The sequence below is a fragment of the Ranitomeya variabilis genome, chromosome 2 (assembly GCF_051348905.1).
Source record: "Ranitomeya variabilis isolate aRanVar5 chromosome 2, aRanVar5.hap1, whole genome shotgun sequence".
NCBI lineage: Eukaryota > Metazoa > Chordata > Amphibia > Anura > Dendrobatidae > Ranitomeya > Ranitomeya variabilis.
Window position 1 is genome coordinate 881194076 of NC_135233.1, and position 19108 is coordinate 881213183.

The 19108-nt window shown below is 44.1% G+C and overlaps 1 pseudogene; it reads right to left on the bottom strand.

Annotated features, from left to right (window-relative positions):
* Nucleotides 1-15578: 15578 nt before the first annotated feature.
* LOC143808085 (uncharacterized) lies at nt 15579-18339 on the bottom strand (annotated as a pseudogene).
* Nucleotides 18340-19108: the final 769 nt, after the last annotated feature.

Consider the following 19108-nt stretch of genomic DNA (forward strand, 5'->3'; position numbering starts at 1 on the left):
AAGGATCCATTTTTTTCAAAACTTGCCGGATTGTCTGATGTGTGAAAGTAGCCTTAAGCTGAAACCAGGAGCTGTAATTATGCTCCTGCGTAATCTTAACAGAATGCGTGGCCTTTGTAATGGCACAAAACTTTATATGCAAAGCAAACGTTATTCATGCCGTTGCTTTATATGGAAAAGCAAAGAGTCAGACAGTTCTTATTCCAAGAATTGACCTGATTTCTAATGATAACAACTTGCCAGTCCAGATGCGACGGCGTCAGTTTCCTGTCATGTTGGCTTTTGCAATGAACATCAATAAATCTCAGGGACAGTCCTTGGATATTTTAGGAATTTATTTGCCTCTCCCAGTGTTTTCACACGGGCAGTTATATGTGGCTTTCTCCGGGGGAAGGAAAAGCCAACAAATAAGGGTCAAAATATTTGAGACACAGAAGGTAAACTTATTCCGAACGTTGACAAAAAGTTTACTGTCAACTGTGTTTTATTAAAGGGAACCTGTCACCTGAATTTAGCGGGACCAGTTTTGGGTCATATGGGCAGGGTTTTTCAGGTGTTTGATTCACCCTTTCCTTACCCGCTGGCTGCATGCTGGCCGCAATATTGGATTGAAGTTCATTCTCTGTCCTCCGGAGTACACGCCTGCGCAAGGCAATATTGCCTTGCGCAGGCGTGTACTCCGGAGGACAGAAAATGAACTTCAATCCAATATTGCGGCCAGCATGCAGCCAGCGGGTAAGGAAAGAGTGAATCAAACACCCAAAAACCCCGCCCATATGACCCAAAACTGGTCCCGCCAAATTCAGGTGACAGGTTCCCTTTAAGCTTTTTAACAATTGTAAAAGCCAAAAAATGTTGTACACAAAAGCGGGACTAACTCCTAGCCGCATTCTACGGACCAAACATTGGACATGGGCAGGGCCTTGGGGGCAGATTCCAAGTGCGCTCAACCATGTGAAATAGCTTACGCTCAGGAACATTGAGGAATAGCGCTATTGGATAGCTCTACCCGTTCATTTCCATTAGGAATAGGGCTATGGGATAGCTCCACCTGTTCACTTTCTTCATGGATAACGCTATCGGATAGCTCTACCCGAACAGTATTTACTGCAGAGCTTTTTCATACACAAGGTAGGAGTGGCAGGGGCGGTACACCAGTTAAGTATGTTTGCTATTAGTCTGCACATACGCCAGTCTGGAGCGTGGGTACATTGCGAGGTCAGTCTGCTGCGTGATTACACCCCATTGCGTAGTTTGTAATCACAGCGCGCGCCATAAGGGCGCGCAATCACTTGTTTATGCTATGTTAAACAAATAAATATGAATAGCAAGTCATAGGTAGAGATGAGCAAACCTTTCAAGGTTTCATTCGATTCAGATTTGTCAAACAGACCACCATTCGCCAAACGGTTCGCCTATCGGTTCGTAGAACTTACCTGAACCCCATTAGATTCAATGGGAGGCAAAACCAAATGTATAGACAACACCTTAAGGGGTGACAAAAAGCTTCCCAAACGGCTAAAACTAGGGGCAGACACCATGAAAATGGGCATCAATTGACCCAGAGTAGAAATTTGCAAATGGCACAGCAGCAGTCAGCCATGGGCCATGCATGAGGTATCAGGGCCTGGCCCAGCATTTACAGCTTGGAATTAAAGTTTTAATGAGGACATGGTGATTAAGGAAGCGGTGTAAGCCTTCTTAGGTTCGAGACCTCATACCTCGTGTAACACCTCCATTTTTTTTTATTCCAGCCACACTCAGATGGCACAACCATCAGTTTCATGGACTACTATTGATAGAAAAATGTAAGACTAGTAACACAGGTAGTTGACTGATCAATTGACCCACAGTAAAACCTGTTATAATTGCACACAAACAGTCAGCCATGGGTCATGCATGAGGTATCAGGGTCTAGCCCAGCATTTACAGCTTGGAATTTAAGTTTTATTGAGGACTTGGGGGTTAAGGGAGTGGTGTAAGCCTTCCTAGCTGGGAGACCTCACACCTCATGCAACACCTCCAATTATTTTTTATTATTTAGTCCAGCCACACTCAGATGGCACAAACATCAGTTTTACAGACGAGTGATAGAAAAAGGTAAGAATAGTAACAGGTATTTGACTGATCAATAGTGTTGAGCATTCCGATGCTGCAAGTATCGGGTATCGGCCGATACTTGCTGTATCGGAATTTCCGATACCGAGATCCGATATTTTTGTGATATCGGGTATCGGTATCGAAACAACATTAATGTAAAAATGTGTAAAAGAAAGAATTAAAATAAAAAATATCGCTATACTCACCTGTCCGACGCAGCCTGGACCTCAGCGAAGGAACCGGCAGCGTTGTTTGTTTAAAATTCGCGCTTTTACTTGGTTACGTGAATTCCCGGCTTGTGATTGGTCAGGGCGGCCATGTTGCCGGGACGCGGACCAATCACAGCAAGCCGTGACGAAATTACGTCACGGCTTGCTGTGATTGGTCCGCGTCCCGGCAACATGGCCGCCATTAACCAATCACAAGCCGTGACGTCACGGGAGGCTGGACTTGCGCACTTTTTAAAAAACGCGCGTGTCCAGCCTCCCGTGACGTCACGGCTTGTGATTGGTTAATGGCGTCCATGTTGCCGGGACGCGGACCAATCACAGCAAGCCGTGACGTAATTTCGTCACGGCTTGCTGTGATTGGTCCGCGTCCCGGCAACATGGCCGCCCTGACCAATCACAAGCCGGGACGTCACTGGAGGCTGGACACGCGCGTTTTTTAAAAAGTGCGCAAGTCCAGCCTCCCGTGACGTCACGGCTTGTGATTGGTTAATGGCGGCCATGTTGCCGGGACGCGGACCAATCACAGCAAGCCGTGACGTAATTTCGTCACGGCTTGCTGTGATTGGTCCGCGTCCCGGCAACATGGCCGCCCTGACCAATCACAAGCCGTGACGTCACGGGAGGCAGTGACGTCTTCTAAGGTATTTCAAGCGCTTGAAAGACCTTAGGTGACGTCACTGCTTTGTGATTGGTCGCGTAGCAGTCACGCGACCGCTACGGACCAATCAGAGCGCAGTGACCTCATCTAAGGCCCTTCAAGCGCGCATTCTTAGGTACAACGGCTCCCGGTTACGGCGGTAAAGTCCAGGCTGCGTCGGAGGGTGAGTATATCCCTATTTTTTATTTTAATTCTTTCTTTTACACATTGATATGGATCCCAGGGCCTGAAGGAGAGTTTCCTCTCCTTCAGACCCTGGGAACCATACAGGATACCGTCCGATACTTGAGTCCCATTGACTTGTATTGGTATCGGGTATCGGTATCGGATTAGATCCGATACTTTGCCGGTATCGGCCGATACTTTCCGATACCGATACTTTCAAGTATCGGACGGTATCGCTCAACACTACTAACGACCTGGGCAGAGTTAAATAGGGAAGCGAGCAGAAGCAATAAATGAGGGCAGCTGAGAAAGCCAACCACAAAGATCAGCAGTTCCACTCAAAGCCACCAGAGGGTGTCCAAGGACAGAACTCACCAAAGTACCATTCACGACCACAGGAGGGAGCCCGAGAACGGAATTCACAACAGTACCCCCCCTTGAGGAGGGGTCACCGAACCCTCACCAGAGCCCCCAGGCCGATCAGGACGAGCCAAATGAAAGGCACGAACCAAATCGGCAGCATGGACATCGGAGGCAACAACCCAGGAATTATCCTCCTGACCATAGCCCTTCCATTTAACCAGGTACTGCAGCTTCCGTCTCGAAATACGAGAATCTAAAATCTTCTCCACCACATACTCCAACTCCCCATCAACCAACACCGGAGCAGGAAGATCAACGGAAGGAACCATAGGCGCCACATATCTCCGCAACAACGACCTATGGAACACATTATGGATGGCAAAAGAAGTTGGAAGGGCCAAACGAAACGACACAGGATTGATAATTTCAGAAATCTTATAAGGACCAATTAAATGAGGCTTGAACTTAGGAGAAGAAACCTTCATAGGAACATAACGAGAAGACAACCAAACCAAATCCCCAACACGAAGTCGGGGACCAACACAGTGACGGCGGTTAGCAAAACGTTGCGCCTTCTCCTGAGACAACGTCAAATTGTCCACCACGTGAGTCCAAATTTGTTGCAACCTGTCCACCACAGAATCCACACCAGGACAGTCAGAAGACTCAACCCGCCCTGAAGAAAAACGAGGATGAAAACCAGAATTACAAAAAAAAGGCGAAACCAAAGTAGCAGAATCAGCCCGATTACTAAGGGCGAACTCGGCCAATGGCAAGAAGGTCACCCAATCATCCTGATCAGCAGAAACAAAGCATCTCAGATAGGTTTCCAAGGTCTGATTGGTTCGTTCGGTTTGGCCATTTGTCTGAGGATGGAACGCTGAAGAAAAAGACAAATCAATGCCCATCTTAGCACAAAAGGACCGCCAGAACCTAGAAACAAATTGGGAACCTCTGTCCGACACAATGTTCTCCGGAATGCCATGCAAACGAACCACATGCTGAAAAAATAATGGAACCAAATCAGAGGAGGAAGGCAATTTAGGCAAGGGTACCAAATGGACCATCTTAGAAAACCGATCACAAACCACCCAGATGACAGACATCCTGTGAGAGACAGGAAGATCAGAAATAAAATCCATGGAAATATGTGTCCAGGGCCTCTTCAGGACAGGCAAAGGCAAAAGCAACCCACTGGCACGAGAACAGCAAGGTTTGGCCCGAGCACAAGTCCCACAGGACTGCACAAAAGAACGCACATCCCGTGACAAGGAAGGCCACCAAAAGGACCTGGCAACCAAATCTCTGGTACCAAAAATCCCAGGATGACCAGCCAACACTGAACAATGAACCTCAGAAATAACCCTACTAGTCCATCTATCAGGGACAAACAGTTTCTCCACTGGGCAGCGGTCAGGTCTATCAGCCTGAAACTCCTGCAGCACCCGCCGCAAATCAGGGGAGATGGCAGACAGAATCACCCCCTCTTTAAGAATACCAGCCGGCTCAGGGACTCCCGGAAAATCAGGTAAAAAACTCCTAGAAAGGGCATCAGCCTTCACATTCTTAGACCCGGAAAGTATGAGACCACAAAATCGAAACGGGAGAAAAACAGTGACCATCGAGCCTGTCTAGGGTTCAACCGCTTGGCGGACTCGAGGTAAGTCAGATTCTTGTGATCAGTCAGGACCACCACGCGATGTTTGGCTCCCTCAAGCCAATGTCGCCACTCCTCAAATGCCCACTTCATAGCCAACAACTCCCGATTGCCGACATCATAATTACGCTCGGCAGGCGAAAACTTTCTAGAAAAGAAAGCACACAGCTTCATCAAGGAGCCATCAGAACTTCTCTGAGACAAAACAGCCCCTGCCCCAATCTCAGAAGCATCAACCTCGACCTGAAAAGGGAGCAAAACAACTGGCTGACGCAACACAGGGGCCGAAGTGAAACGACGTTTAAGCTCCTGAAAGGCCTCAATGGCCGCAGGGGACCAATTCACCACATCAGCGCCTTTCTTCGTCAAATCAGTCAAAGGCTTAACCACACTAGAAAAATTAGCAATGAAGCGACAGTAAAAATTAGCAAAGCCCAGGAACTTCTGAAGACTCTTCACAGATGTAGGTTGAGTCCAATCATAAATGGCCTGAACTTTGACAGGATCCATCTCGATAGTAGAAGGGGAAAAATGAAGCCCAAAAAGGAAACCTTCTGAACTCCAAAGAGGCATTTAGAGCCCTTCACAAACAACGCATTAGCACGAAGGACCTGGAACACCATCCTGACCTGCCTTACATGAGACTCCCAATCATCCGAAAAGACCAAAATATCATCCAAATATACGATCATGAACCTATCCAGATACTTCCGGAAGATGTCGTGCATAAAGGACTGAAACACAGAAGGAGCATTAGAAAGCCCGAATGGCATCACCAGGGACTCAAAATGGCCCTCGGGCGTATTAAATGCTGTTTTCCATTCATCGCCCTGTTTAATACGCACAAGATTATACGCCCCTTGAAGGTCAATCTTGGTAAACCAACTAGCCCCCTTAATCCGAGCAAACAAATCAGACAACAGAGGCAAAGGGTACTGAAATTTGACCGTGATTTTATTGAGAAGGCGGTAATCTATACAGGGTCTCAGAGAGCCATCCTTCTTGGCCACAAAAAAGAACCCTGCTCCCAACGGCGACGAAGACGGGCGAATATGCCCTTTCTCCAAGGACTCCTTTACATAACTCCGCATAGCGGCATGTTCTGGCACAGATAAATTGAACAGTCGGCCCTTAGAGAACTTACTACCAGGAATCAAATTAATAGCGCAATCACAGTCCCTATGAGGAGGTAGGGCACTGGACTTGGGCTCATCAAATACATCCTGGTAATCCGACAAAAACTCAGGGACTTCAGAAGGAGTGGAAGAAGAAATTGACATCAAAGGAACATCACCATGTATCCCTTGACAACCCCAACTAGACACAGACATTGATTTCCAATCCAGTACTGGATTATGAACCTGTAACCAAGGCAAACCCAACACGACAACATCATGCAAATTATGCAACACCAAAAAGCGGATATTTTCCTGATGTGCGGGAGCCATGCACATGGTCAGCTGAGTCCAGTACTGAGGTTTATTCTTGGCCAATGGCGTAGCATCAATCCCCCTTAAGGGAATAGGACTCTGCAAAGGCTCCAAGGAAAAACCACAGCGCCTGTCAAACTCCAAGTCCATCAAGTTCAGGGCAGCGCCTGAATCCACAAATGCCATAACAGAGTAGGACGACAGTGAGCAAATCAGGGTAACAGATAAGAGAAATTTAGGCTGCAAAGTACTAATGGTGACAGACCTAGCGAACCTCTTAGTGCGCTTAGGACAATCAGAGATAGCATGAGAGGAGTCACCACAGTAAAAACACAGCCCATTCTGACGTCTGTGTTCTTGCCGTTCAGCTCTGGTCAAAGTCCTATCACATTGCATAGGCTCAGGCCTCCGCTCAGAGGACACCGCCAAATGGTGCACAACTTTGCGCTCGCGCAAACGCCGATCAACCTGAATGGCCAAAGACATTGACTCATTCAGACCAGCAGGCGTGGGGAACCCCACCATAACATCCTTAAGGGCTTCCGAAAGACCCTTTCTGAAAATTGCTGCCAGGGCACACTCATTCCATTGAGTAAGCACAGACCACTTTCTAAACTTCTGGCAATATACTTCTGCCTCATCCTGACCCTGACATAGAGTCAGCAAGATCTTTTCTGCCTGATCCACAGAATTAGGTTAGTCATAAAGCAATCCAAGCGCTAGAAAAAATGCATCCACATTAAGCAATGCAGGATTTCCTGGCTCAAGGGAGAATGCCCAGTCTTGCGGGTCACCACGCAACAAAGAAACAATAATCTTTACTTGCTGAATGGGATCACCAGAGGAGCGGGGTTTCAGAGCAAGAAACAGTCTGCAATTATTTTTGAAATTCAAAAATTTACATCTATCCCGAGAAAACAAATCAGGAATTGGAATTCTAGGCTCTAACATCGGATTCTGAACTACATAATTTTGAATACTCTGTACCCTATCAGTGAGTTGATCCACACAAGAGGACAAACCTTGAATATCCATATCTACACCTGAGTCCTGAACCACCCAGAGGTTAAGGGGAAAAGAAAGACAAAACAGGCTGCAAAGAAAAAAAAATTGACTCAGAACTTCTCTTATCCCTCTTTTGAGATGCATTAACACTTTGTTGGCCAGCTGTACTGTTATGACCTAGTGGTTAGGAGCACCCGAAGTGACCTGATGGTTAAAACAGAAAACCTGGGACAAGCTCTGAGGGAGTTGTAACTCTACTGACCGCAATCCCTAATCCTATCACACACACTAGAAATAGCCGTGGAGCGTACCTAACTCTCCCTAGACGCCTCTTCACAGCCTAAGAGCTAACTACCCCTAAAGATAGAAATAATAGCCTACCTTGCCTCAGAGAAATTCCCCAAAGTAAGGTAGCCCCCCACAAATATTAACTGTGAGTTAAGAGGGAAGTGACAAACACAGGAATGAAACAGATTTTAGCAAAGGAGGCCGAATCTTCTCTAGAAAGACAGAGGATAGGAAAGGGAACTATGCGGTCAGTATAAAAAACTACAAAAACCACGCAGAGTGTGCAAAAAGACCTCCACACCGACTCATGGTGTGGAGGTGCAGCTCCGCACCCCCAGAGCTTCCAGCTAGCAAGGAAATATCATAATAGCAGGCTGGACTGAAACATAACATGTACTGAAAAATATATTCAAAAAACCAATGAACAGCAAATGATTAGCAAGGACTTAGCTTCTGCTGGAGTAGTCAGGTCATCTGAGAATTCCAAGAGAGATCTGAACCAGTACTGAGACATTGACAGCTGGCATGGACTAACGACCTGGGCAGAGTTAAATAGGGAAGCGAGCAGAAGCAATAAACGAGGGCAGCTGAGAAAGCCAACCTCAAAGATCAGCAGTTCCACTCAAAGCCACCAGAGGGTGTCCAAGGACAGAACTCACCAAAGTACCATTCACGACCACAGGAGGGAGCCCGAGAACGGAATTCACAACAGTCCATCACCTCATCCTCCTCAATTTGTTCCTGCATCTTAACAAACAGTTTGTCTGGTACCATGAACCCTCTTGATCATTGTAAGCCACCCTCCCATGGCCCCGCCTGTGCGACGACAGTCCGGAAACTTGAGATATTGTTATCCCTTATGCATCCTCCTCTGCTTCCAACACTTCCTCTGTGACCATCACCTCTTCATGCAGACTATTCAAAGTGTGCTCCAGCATGTAGATGACCAGAAGAGTGATGCTGATTATGGCATCATCAGCACTAACCACCTTAGTAGCCATTTCAAAACTGTGCAAAAGGGTGCAGAGGTTCTACACCTGTGCCCACTCCGCAAGTGTGATTTGCACCACATCCAGACTGCATTGGCCCAGGCTTTGCAGAAGGACAAACTGCTCCAGCCGCTGCAACATGTGCAGAGTGGAACTCTACCGTGTTGGAACATAGCTAATAAAACAGTTAAATGGTAGGCTGAAAGACCTCTGTAGCGATGCAAGTCGATGACCTGTGGGGTGAGATCATCAGAAGTGAGCCCACAAAGACAGTGCTTTCTGTAGCAGGCGCATCTAGGCTGGGATAGTGGGGTAGAAATTGCTGAACCAACAGGTTGAGGACATGCAAGTCACATGTGTGAGGTTGCAACGGCATAGGGCTGCCACCAGGTTTGCACCGTTATCGCATACGGCCTTCCTTGGCTCCAGGTTTAGCAGAGAAAGCCATTGCTCTTGAGTTGTGTCACTGCGATCTCCAAGGCATATTAATTTAAACACTGCCTGATTGCGGTGAGCCATGGCTGTGCAGTACAGAAATGGGGGAGATACTATGCATTGTTAGTACACATGTCTGATTAAAGGGAACCTGTCACCCCCAAAATCGAAGGTGAGCTAAGCCCACCAGCATCAGGGTCTTATCTACAGCATTCTGGAATGCTGTAAATAAGCCCCCGATGTATCCTAAAAGATGAGAAAAAGAGGTTAGATTATACTCACCCAAGGGCAGTTCTGGTATGATAGGCGTCGCAGTCCGTTCCGCGGCCTCCCAACTTCAAATGATGACGTCCTCTTGTCTTCACGCTGCAGCTCCGGCGCAGGCATACTTTGTCTGCCCTTTGAGGGCAGAGCAAAGTACTGCAGCGCGCAGGTGCCGCAAAAAGGTCAGAGAGGCTCGGCGCCTGCGCACTGCAGTACTTTGCTCTGCCCTCAACAGGGCAGACAAAGTACGCCTGCGCCGAAGCCGCAGCGTGAAGACAAGAAGAGGACGTCATCATCTGATGAAGATAGAAGGTACCGGACCGCAACACCCATCGGACCGGACTGCAGCAGGAACACCCCTGGGTGAGTATAATCTAACCTCTTTCTCATCTTTTAGGATACATCGGGGGCTTATCTACAGCATTCCAGAATGCTGTAGGTAAGCCCCTGATTCTGGTGGGCTTAGCTCACCTTCGATATTGAGGGTGACAGGTTCCCTTTAAGGGAGAGGTTGAGGTCACAGGTGGAGGCCCTAGAGGTGGAGGCAGAAGCAGTGGAGGAAGTGTTAGATACAGAGGTTTGTCCCACAAGCATTGAGGATTCAAAGACTTATGGAGCAGCCCTTTGACTGCCTGCCCTCACAGCCACCAGAATCACCCAGTGCCCAGTCAGTGAGATGTAAGGCCTCTGCACATGTTTGCTCGTCCAGGTGTCAGTGGTTAAATGCACCCTGGCAGACATAGATTTTTTCAGGGAATGGGTGATGTTGTCGGTGACATGCTGGTGTAGCGCAGGCACACCTTACTTAGAGAAGTTATGGTGACTGGGTAACTGCAACAGCCATAAACTTTCGGAAAAAGTCTATATCCACCAGGCACAAAGGCAGCATTTCCGTGGCCAACAGATAGGAGATGGTGGAGTTCAAACTCTTAGATTTGCCATGTGTAGGAGTAAGCATTCTTTTACGTGACCACAACTGTGCTACCGAGAGCTGGCTGTTGTGCTGAGAGTGGGCGGAGTAGAGACCAGAACAAACTGCTGGACTATGAGTGAGGTGCAGGCAGAGATGCTATGGTGGATTGAGAAAGAGGTGTTGTGCTAGGTGACACAAAAGCAGCATTATGTCTACTTCCATAACAGCTGACCGGCTGTCACTCACCCCGACTGTGGTGGGTAAACAATTGTAGTTTCTGCTGCCAGAGATCTATGTGTGAAGACTTGGAATGGTGATGGAGCAAGAAGCAGTAGATGGAGTTGATGGGGTGGCATAGACCATTAGTCTGCATTTTAGCTTAGTGAGATTCCCACACTAAGGCATGTGTCGGGCCAGGCATGTAGTTGTCAAATTATTGCTATTTTTTACTCCACTGAAGTTTTTTTTTTTTTTACAAATTTGACAGATAGCATGTGTTGGGTCATCCTTTGCGGTCTCAAAAAATGCCCAGACTAGGCAATCCTTGCCTCCCCTGTGAACTGCATACTCGCAACCGGTGCTGGCCACAGAGTTGGGGCTGAGGATGCAGTGCTTGTCGTGGTTGCATCACTTTCATGTCTGTGTGAGAAGCTTCAATGTAACCTCTTCATCTTCCTCTTCCCCCACCTACTCTGCTGAGCTACTCAGCCGTGTACCTCTGAGTTCAGACCAAGTGGGATCTACAACCTCATCGTCATCTTTTCTGTTCTCACACTCCTTATCCTGAAAATCACCCTCCACCACTTCCTACCCTGGCGCCACAGTACAGTCCATGTGCACCTCTGGCATCTGAGTCTCATAGAAACACCTCCACCCTTGGTGGTTAACATCTGGTGATGAGGGTCTGGATTCTGCTTGCATCCTACTTAGTCCGGCCCCGGATACAACATGAAAAAATGTGGGCATTGGTGCAAATGCTTTCCTTCTCTGGATTCTGATTCTTTGGAGCAGACCTCTGATGCCCATGGAATACAATGTGTGAACAGCAATTCAGAATTGCCCATCTGAGGTTCCCCATAGTCAGCGTTTGGAAATGTTTGACGTGGGGGGAAACCAGGGTCATTGAGGTGCCACCTCTGAGGGTTGTACTGTGTGCGATGTCAAGGTGGAGGAAGAGAAGAGGCCACTTGATGCAGTGCTTGCCATCCACTGGAGCACATGCTCTTTCTGAGCCTCATCTACAAGGCATACCGCTGTGCGGCTGCCAAAGAAAGGGAGTCGAGAAGGCCGGCCAGTAACAGATGTTGTCAGTGGTCTTTGAATAGGACGAGACAGTGTTTGTTCAGTTGAGCTTTCATTCACATTAACACCTAACCCATGTACACATCGAACACCAAGTCTATTCCCCCTTCCACAACAACCTCGTCTTTTTCCATTCATGTTGTAAGTAGTCTTCCCCTTTTCACAACATTAGGCCTGCATCTGTCAGTCACCTGTCACTAAATGAAAAATCACTATTTATTTTCTTAGATAGTGTGGCTGAACCACACTGTTATACCTAACTATTTTTAAGTGGAAATCCGGCCTTCTGATTTGCCACTGAAATACAGTTTTAGCACAAACGAATTGGAGCAGCTAATTGGGCCTCGTGGTTGCACAACTATATTAGGTCTAACAATTTTTAAGTGGAAATTTGGCCTTGTGTTTTGCCACAGAAACACAGTTTTAGCAAAAATTATTTGGAGTAGTTAATTGGGCCTCGTGCCTGCACCAGTATACTAAGCTTAACAATTTTTAAGTTGAAATCTGGCCTTCTGTTTTGCCACTGATACACAATTTTAGAACAAATGATTTGGAGTAGCAAATAGGGCTTCTGGAGATTGCAACACATTTTTTCCCCACAATCTACTTCACACAGGACCAGTTTACGTTCAGAAGCACTAGCACAACAGCAACCTCTCTGCACTGTGACACTGAGCAAATGTCCACTTTTTATATGGCCAGGGACATGTGACTTCGGCAACCAATCACAGAAGACCTTGTGTCATGATGTTGTAGATGGTTTCTGGGCCCTGATTGGTTGCCGGAATCAATACACATAAAGTTAAGTGAAAAAAAAGCCGCTCGTGTAATCTCTTTAGATGTTCCTTTAACCTCTCCACACACCCTCCCCTCATCAAATGCATCAGCTTGTCCCTCCCACTCATCATACAGCACGATTATTCTAGCCAAAGTCATACAAAACCATTATTGGAAATGCGATGATTTACCGAACTGTGACCGACTTTTGCCGACTTTGAGTAAAAATGCTTGTGAAAGCGAACACAAATCCGAATGGCTATGTTCGTGCCGAATTTGAGATTGGCAAACCTTTTCTGAACATGTTTACTCATCTCTAGTCATAGGTCCACTTTAAAGGTAAGTAGATTGATGTTGACTGGACTATAGGCAGCAGGCTCCAGTAAAATAAATATGTATGATTTATTCTGAAACAGTTTGTACAGGGAACTGGGAACCAAACTATGAGATGACAAGTCACGAGGGGTGGGTCCCTGCCGACTTTTTCTTGCCTGACATTTGACATTTCTGAGGTTTGACAGTTACGAGCTGATATACAACCCCCAATTATCAAAAATCTACTTACTATATAAAATAGTCATCTTTCTTTCAGTCTCAGAATCAAGTAGACATGTTTATTCTTACAAGAAAGCTTTTAAGATGCTGGAGCATGAGTTATGGAGGAACAGAAGTTTATAATTACACATTTTTAGGGATGACCTGTTCTCCCATGCACAGTAAGAACTACATTGTGCAAATACCTTATTACAAAGAAATTGGACCTCTTTCTGTCTTACTGGACCGATTTTTCACTATTAAAAAAAAACTATTGTCAAAAGGTTGGATTAGAATAAGAAAAGATAAAAATTAGATAAAATTTGATAAAAAAAGACAAATTCTGCATGTTCCGTGAAGGCCTCAGAGGTTTGTTTGAGAGCATTAGGGATCAAAAGCATCATGGAATTCAAGGAACACACAAGACAGGTCAGAGATAAAGTTGTAGAGACGAGAAAAGCAGGATTAAGTTATAAAAAAGATAGCCCAAGTTCTGAACATCTCACTGAGCACTGTTCAATCAATCATCCAAAAATGAAAGGAGTATGACAACTACAAACCTGCTAATACATGGTTGTCCATCTAAACTGACATCCCGAAGAAGGAGAGCACTAATTAGAAAAGCAGCCAGGAGGCCCATGGTCACTCTGGAGAAGCTGCAGAGATACATAGCTCAGGTGGTAGAATCGGTCCACAGGACAACTATTAGTTGAACATTCCACAAATCTGGCCTTTAGAGAAGAGTGACAAGAAGAAAGCTATTTTGAAAGAAAGTCATAAGAAGTCCCGTTTGCAATTTGCTAAATGTCATGTACGGGACACAACTAGCATATGGAAGAAAGTGCTCTGACCAGATGAGACCAAAGTAGAACTTTTTGCGTTAAACGCAAAACGCTATGCATGGCAGCAAATTAATTACTGCAAATCACTCTGAAAACACCATTCCTGCCATTAAACTTGGTGGTAGCAGCATCATGCTGTGACGATGCTTTCCTTCAGCACAGACAAGGAAGCTGGTCAGAGTTGATGGAACATAGATGGAGCTAAATACAGGGCAATCCTGGGGAAAAAAAACTGTTAGAAGCTTCTTATGGCATGACACTGGGTCGTAGATTCACCTTTCAGCAGGACAAAAACATACTGCTAGAGCTACTATGGAATGGAATAGATCAGGGGTGCACAACTCCAGTCCTAAAGGGTCATCAACATTGCAAGTTTTCAGGATTTTCTTGGTAATGCACATGTAATAATTAAATCACCTGCAGAGGTGAGGATTCCAACATCTTGTGCAATGCTAAAAAAATCCTGAAAGCATGTGTTGTTGGTGTCCCTTGAAGACTGGAGTTGTACTATACTGGTTTATATCAAAGCCAGGAGAGCAGCTACTAGGGGGGCTGGATGCCCATAGAGTTAAAAGTACTGATGAGACAGGAAGCCCTCTCTCATCATTCTCCCTCTGCGTCTAACGTGAGTGACGCAGACACTGAATAAGGTCACGATGACGTCATTACTTGGCGCCCGCTGTCCTGAGAAGAGTGGGTGCTCTGAGGAATGGGGAACCAGGAGTGAGTATTGCATTTATTTAGTTTTTTTTATGGAGAGTACATTTTACTATATAGAGTCTACCTATGGGGAGTGCATTATACTACATAGAGTCTGCCTATGGGGGTGCATCATACTATATAGAGTCTGCCTATGGATGTGCATTATTCTATATACTTCACAGAAGAACATTAAAAAAGGATTATTTACGGTTATAGCATGCATGCTGTGAGGGTTTGCATATTCAATGCCTATTGACATTTAGGGACTAGTGATGGGCGAACCCCCCGATGTTCGGGATCGGAGGGTTAGCCAGAGTTTTTTGTAAAGTTCAAGTTCAGGGCCAGAGATTATGTGAACTTGTTTCCGAACCCCGAACTTGGACTTTACATATATGGGATGGGGAGGGGGAGCTGTAAAAAAAAAGCAGAAAATTAATAATAAACATTATAATTATACTTACATGTTCAGCGACGCGTCCACCTGTCCCGTTGTCTCCTGGCCGCATCTGCTTCTGGGGCCCCTCATTAACTGCCGGCAGTATTCATGGCACTCGGCAGTCTTCAGTTTTTTCCGGCAGTGTTTGTGCGGTGATGTCAGCCCGAACTGGACCCGAACTGTAACACGGGTTTCCCTTGGAAACCCATGTTCGGGACCGTGTGTTCGGTACGGTCCCGAACTTTACAGTTCGGGTTCGCCCATCCCTAGTAGGGACTGCATATCCATGTGTATGCTATTCTGTGTTATATAATTTTTGCTATATGCACATTAATATTACTATTTTAGAATACTAATTTAATCATCACTTTGTAGCACGTCACTTTATTTAATACCACAGAGTACTAGCATTAAGAGGAGTATTGATATATTTATATTTAAGTAGTGATCTATATTCCTTTGTGATTCCTACTATTGATTTTGCACTTTTGCACATACAGTACCTGTCCACAGCATTTTTTACCTTTTGCAATATCATACTGATCAACCACACTGAATTAGTATGGAATACATCTCCTATTCATCCTTATTTACTTTATTACCCTCTAATCATGTATTTTACTATTTTGTGATTTTTCGTTTCCCTTACTGATGTTATCATTGTACATATATGTGACTCAAAATATTTATGTTGATTATTATTATTGTGTCATGTTAATAGGTAATAAAAATGCACATTATCAAAGCATCTAATGGCACCTTTTAGCTAATGAATATGTACACAGTGATACACTTGCATATAGCTTTGTCAGAAAGTCATATCACACAATTTACTACAAGGCTCATATCTGAACGAAAATGCTTACAAAATGAAATTTATCAATATAAAAACATTGTACTTTATAACATTGTATTAGAATTTACAACACATAATAGTATAGGCCACCTAGAAATGGTAGTAATTAGTGATGAGCGAACGTGCACGGATAAGGTGTTATCTGTTCATGCTTGGGTGCTAACCGAGTGTCTTCAGCATGCTCGAATAATATGTTCAAGTGCCCACACGTCTCGCGGCTGTTCGGCAGCTGCAACACATGCATGGATTACCTATTTGCTATATGTTGAACAGCTGCGAGACATGCAGCCACTGGGACTCCAATATATATTTTTTTAGAATGCCGAAGACACTCGGTTAGCACACGAGCATGCCCAGGACACCTTATCCAAGCATGTTCACTCATCAATACTAGTAACGTCTAATTTATACATTTACTCTGGAGAGTTTAAATGTTGTGGAACTATGACCTGCACTAATTCTACAGGCTCACTAGGAATGTTAAATTGCTTATACAATAGTCTCAATTTTATTAAGACAAAGCATTCTACAATTGTAAGAAATATTTGCATCAATGTAGTACTACAATAGAGTAGATAGCAAATGATGTTGCCATAAGGAAGCCTGCATGTGTGTAACATTGTAACCTTGCTGTGTAACTCATGACATGATGACCTTCTTCCAGTACAGTTCATAGATGGTTTTTCACTGTTATTCCTATTATTCCAGTTTGCTGTATGTTCAGTAACAGAGTTGTCTATTTCATTAATATGTTCCGTCGGAGAAGTGATAGTAGAGGTCATCCTGTCATATGTACTAAAATTATCCCATGAATTTGACAATGTTGTTAGCATATAGGAACTGCTCTCCTGCCCTTTAATTGTTATGGAGGGACAAAATATTGCTCCTACTGCCATTACAGGTATAGCCTTCGACACCGGAGGGTTTATACAAAGAAGTGCCATATGGTTCGCAATCTTTTCTGTGTTGTTTTCTAACCAGGACTTAAAGTCTTTCAGCTTGCAATCACACATCCAAGGATTGTCCTCAAGATGAACCCTTTGAAGCTTGGGTAACACACTGAACAAGTTTCCTGGAAGAGTAGTTATTTTGCTATTATTCATATACATATATTGAAGATTAGGAAGAGGTTTCAATAAGTTTTCAGGGAGGTCATCAAATGTATTATTGTACAGTGAAAGAATTTCAAGACTTCGTAGATCCTGGAAGAGTCCCACAGGAAGAGAGCTTAAGCTGTTGGTGTGTAAATACAGTTCTACAAGGTTGGTCAGACTACTGAAAGTATCTTTTGGAAGAGAGTATAGTTTTGTGTTCTTCGTTAGGACAAGAACTTTCAAATTCGTTAAGTTGCTAAAAATGAAATTCGGTATCGTTGAAAGGGAAGTGCCCCATAAACTTAAGGACCTGAGGTTCTCTATTTTACCAAACAGCACATTCGGCAGTTCAGTTAATGGATTTCCATATAGTGACAATGTTTCTAACTGATACACGTAGATAATCCGTCAGCCAATGTTTTTAGATGATTTTTTTGCAGTAATAACTTTTTTAATTTTGGAAGCTGGTAAAATGCTGCTTTGTCAATAATCTCAATTACATTTGACTGTAGATGAAGTTCAACCAGTTCCATGAGGTTATCAAACATCCAATATAGGATTTCTACCAACAGATTATCATTGAGCATGAGAATTGTTAATTTAGACAAGGATTTAAAAATATTTTTAGGCAAAGCTTGGATCTTATTAATAGACAGGTTTAAGATTTCCAATCTGCTCAATGTATTAAATATGGATGGATCAAGGTAAAATAATGCATTTTCATCCAGGTACAAGTGTTCTAGGTTCATTAATGCACTAAAGGTTCCAGAAGGCAGAGAGCTCACATTGTTTTTCGATAGCCTAAGTGTTTTCAGCAGAGGAAATTTTTCAAAAGCTCCTGGTTTTATTAGAGAAAATTGATTGCTCTGTAAGAACAGGCGTACAGTAAAAGGCATTTGTTGGAAGCTGGACTCTGTTAACTCTGTAGCTTGTGTGCCACTTACACGGACATATGTAAAATTATGAGGAATATTGAAAGTGGCTATGTCTGTAACTGCTTGATCCTCGCAAGCTACGGAATCTTTCACAATGCATTTGCATCTATCAGGACAGACTGTAGCTGCAGCAGCAAAGCTTGGCATGGTTAACAGAAACAATAAAATCATGACTCATGAAGACCCTAGAAAGCAGAATGAATAAAGATTGTGCTTTAGTATTAAATTATGAAATGCATAAAATATAAAAATGTATTACACTTATTTAATAGTAAATTATAAAAAAAAATAGATTAAAAAAAAACAAAAAAAACAACAGCAGTGCATGCACCTACAGAATATAAATTAGCCTACCTGTGCAGACACTGTGCCACATTAAAGAGAGATGTCATAAAAAGAATAAACTATGGGTCTGCCTTTATATAGAAAGGCAACAAAGTGCATCCTGCTGATAAAGCCAATGCTGTCAAAGGTCTAAAGACAAAGTTAGAAATATCATCCTCACATCCTTAGAAGAAACAGAACAAAGGCAAATGAAAGTTGGCATATTCATTAGCTTATCACAAATAAGAAATTGGCAATAAAACATTAACTTATTACATGCAAAATCTATGTGCACACGTAGAAAATGTGGTGCAGAATTTTCTGCACTAAATCTGCATCTGCAGATTTGATGCAGTTTCTGTGCAGTTTCTGTGCAGTACAATGTAAATCAATGTGAAAAAAAAGAAGCTGTGCACATGGTGCAGAAAAATCTGCGCAGAAACGCTGCAGAACTGCACAAAAGAAGCGACGTGCACTTCTTTGAAATCTGCAGCGTTTCTGCACAGCTTTTTTTTTTCACATTGATTTACATTGTACTGTAAATCACAGTGCAGTTCTGCAGCGTTTCTGCAGCAGAAAAACCTGCAGTTCTGCACCAATTCTGCACTAAATCTGCATCGTGTGCACATACCGGTTCAGAGCAATAGTATTGAAACATCTAGGATGGAGAACAAGCGTTTATGGAATGAAAATGACATTCTCTGTTACTTTTTGGGAACAGATGAAACATAACATATGCATAAATAAATATGTCTTACTACCTAAAGCTGATCATAAAGAGAGATGGGTGAACCTGAACAGTAAAGTTC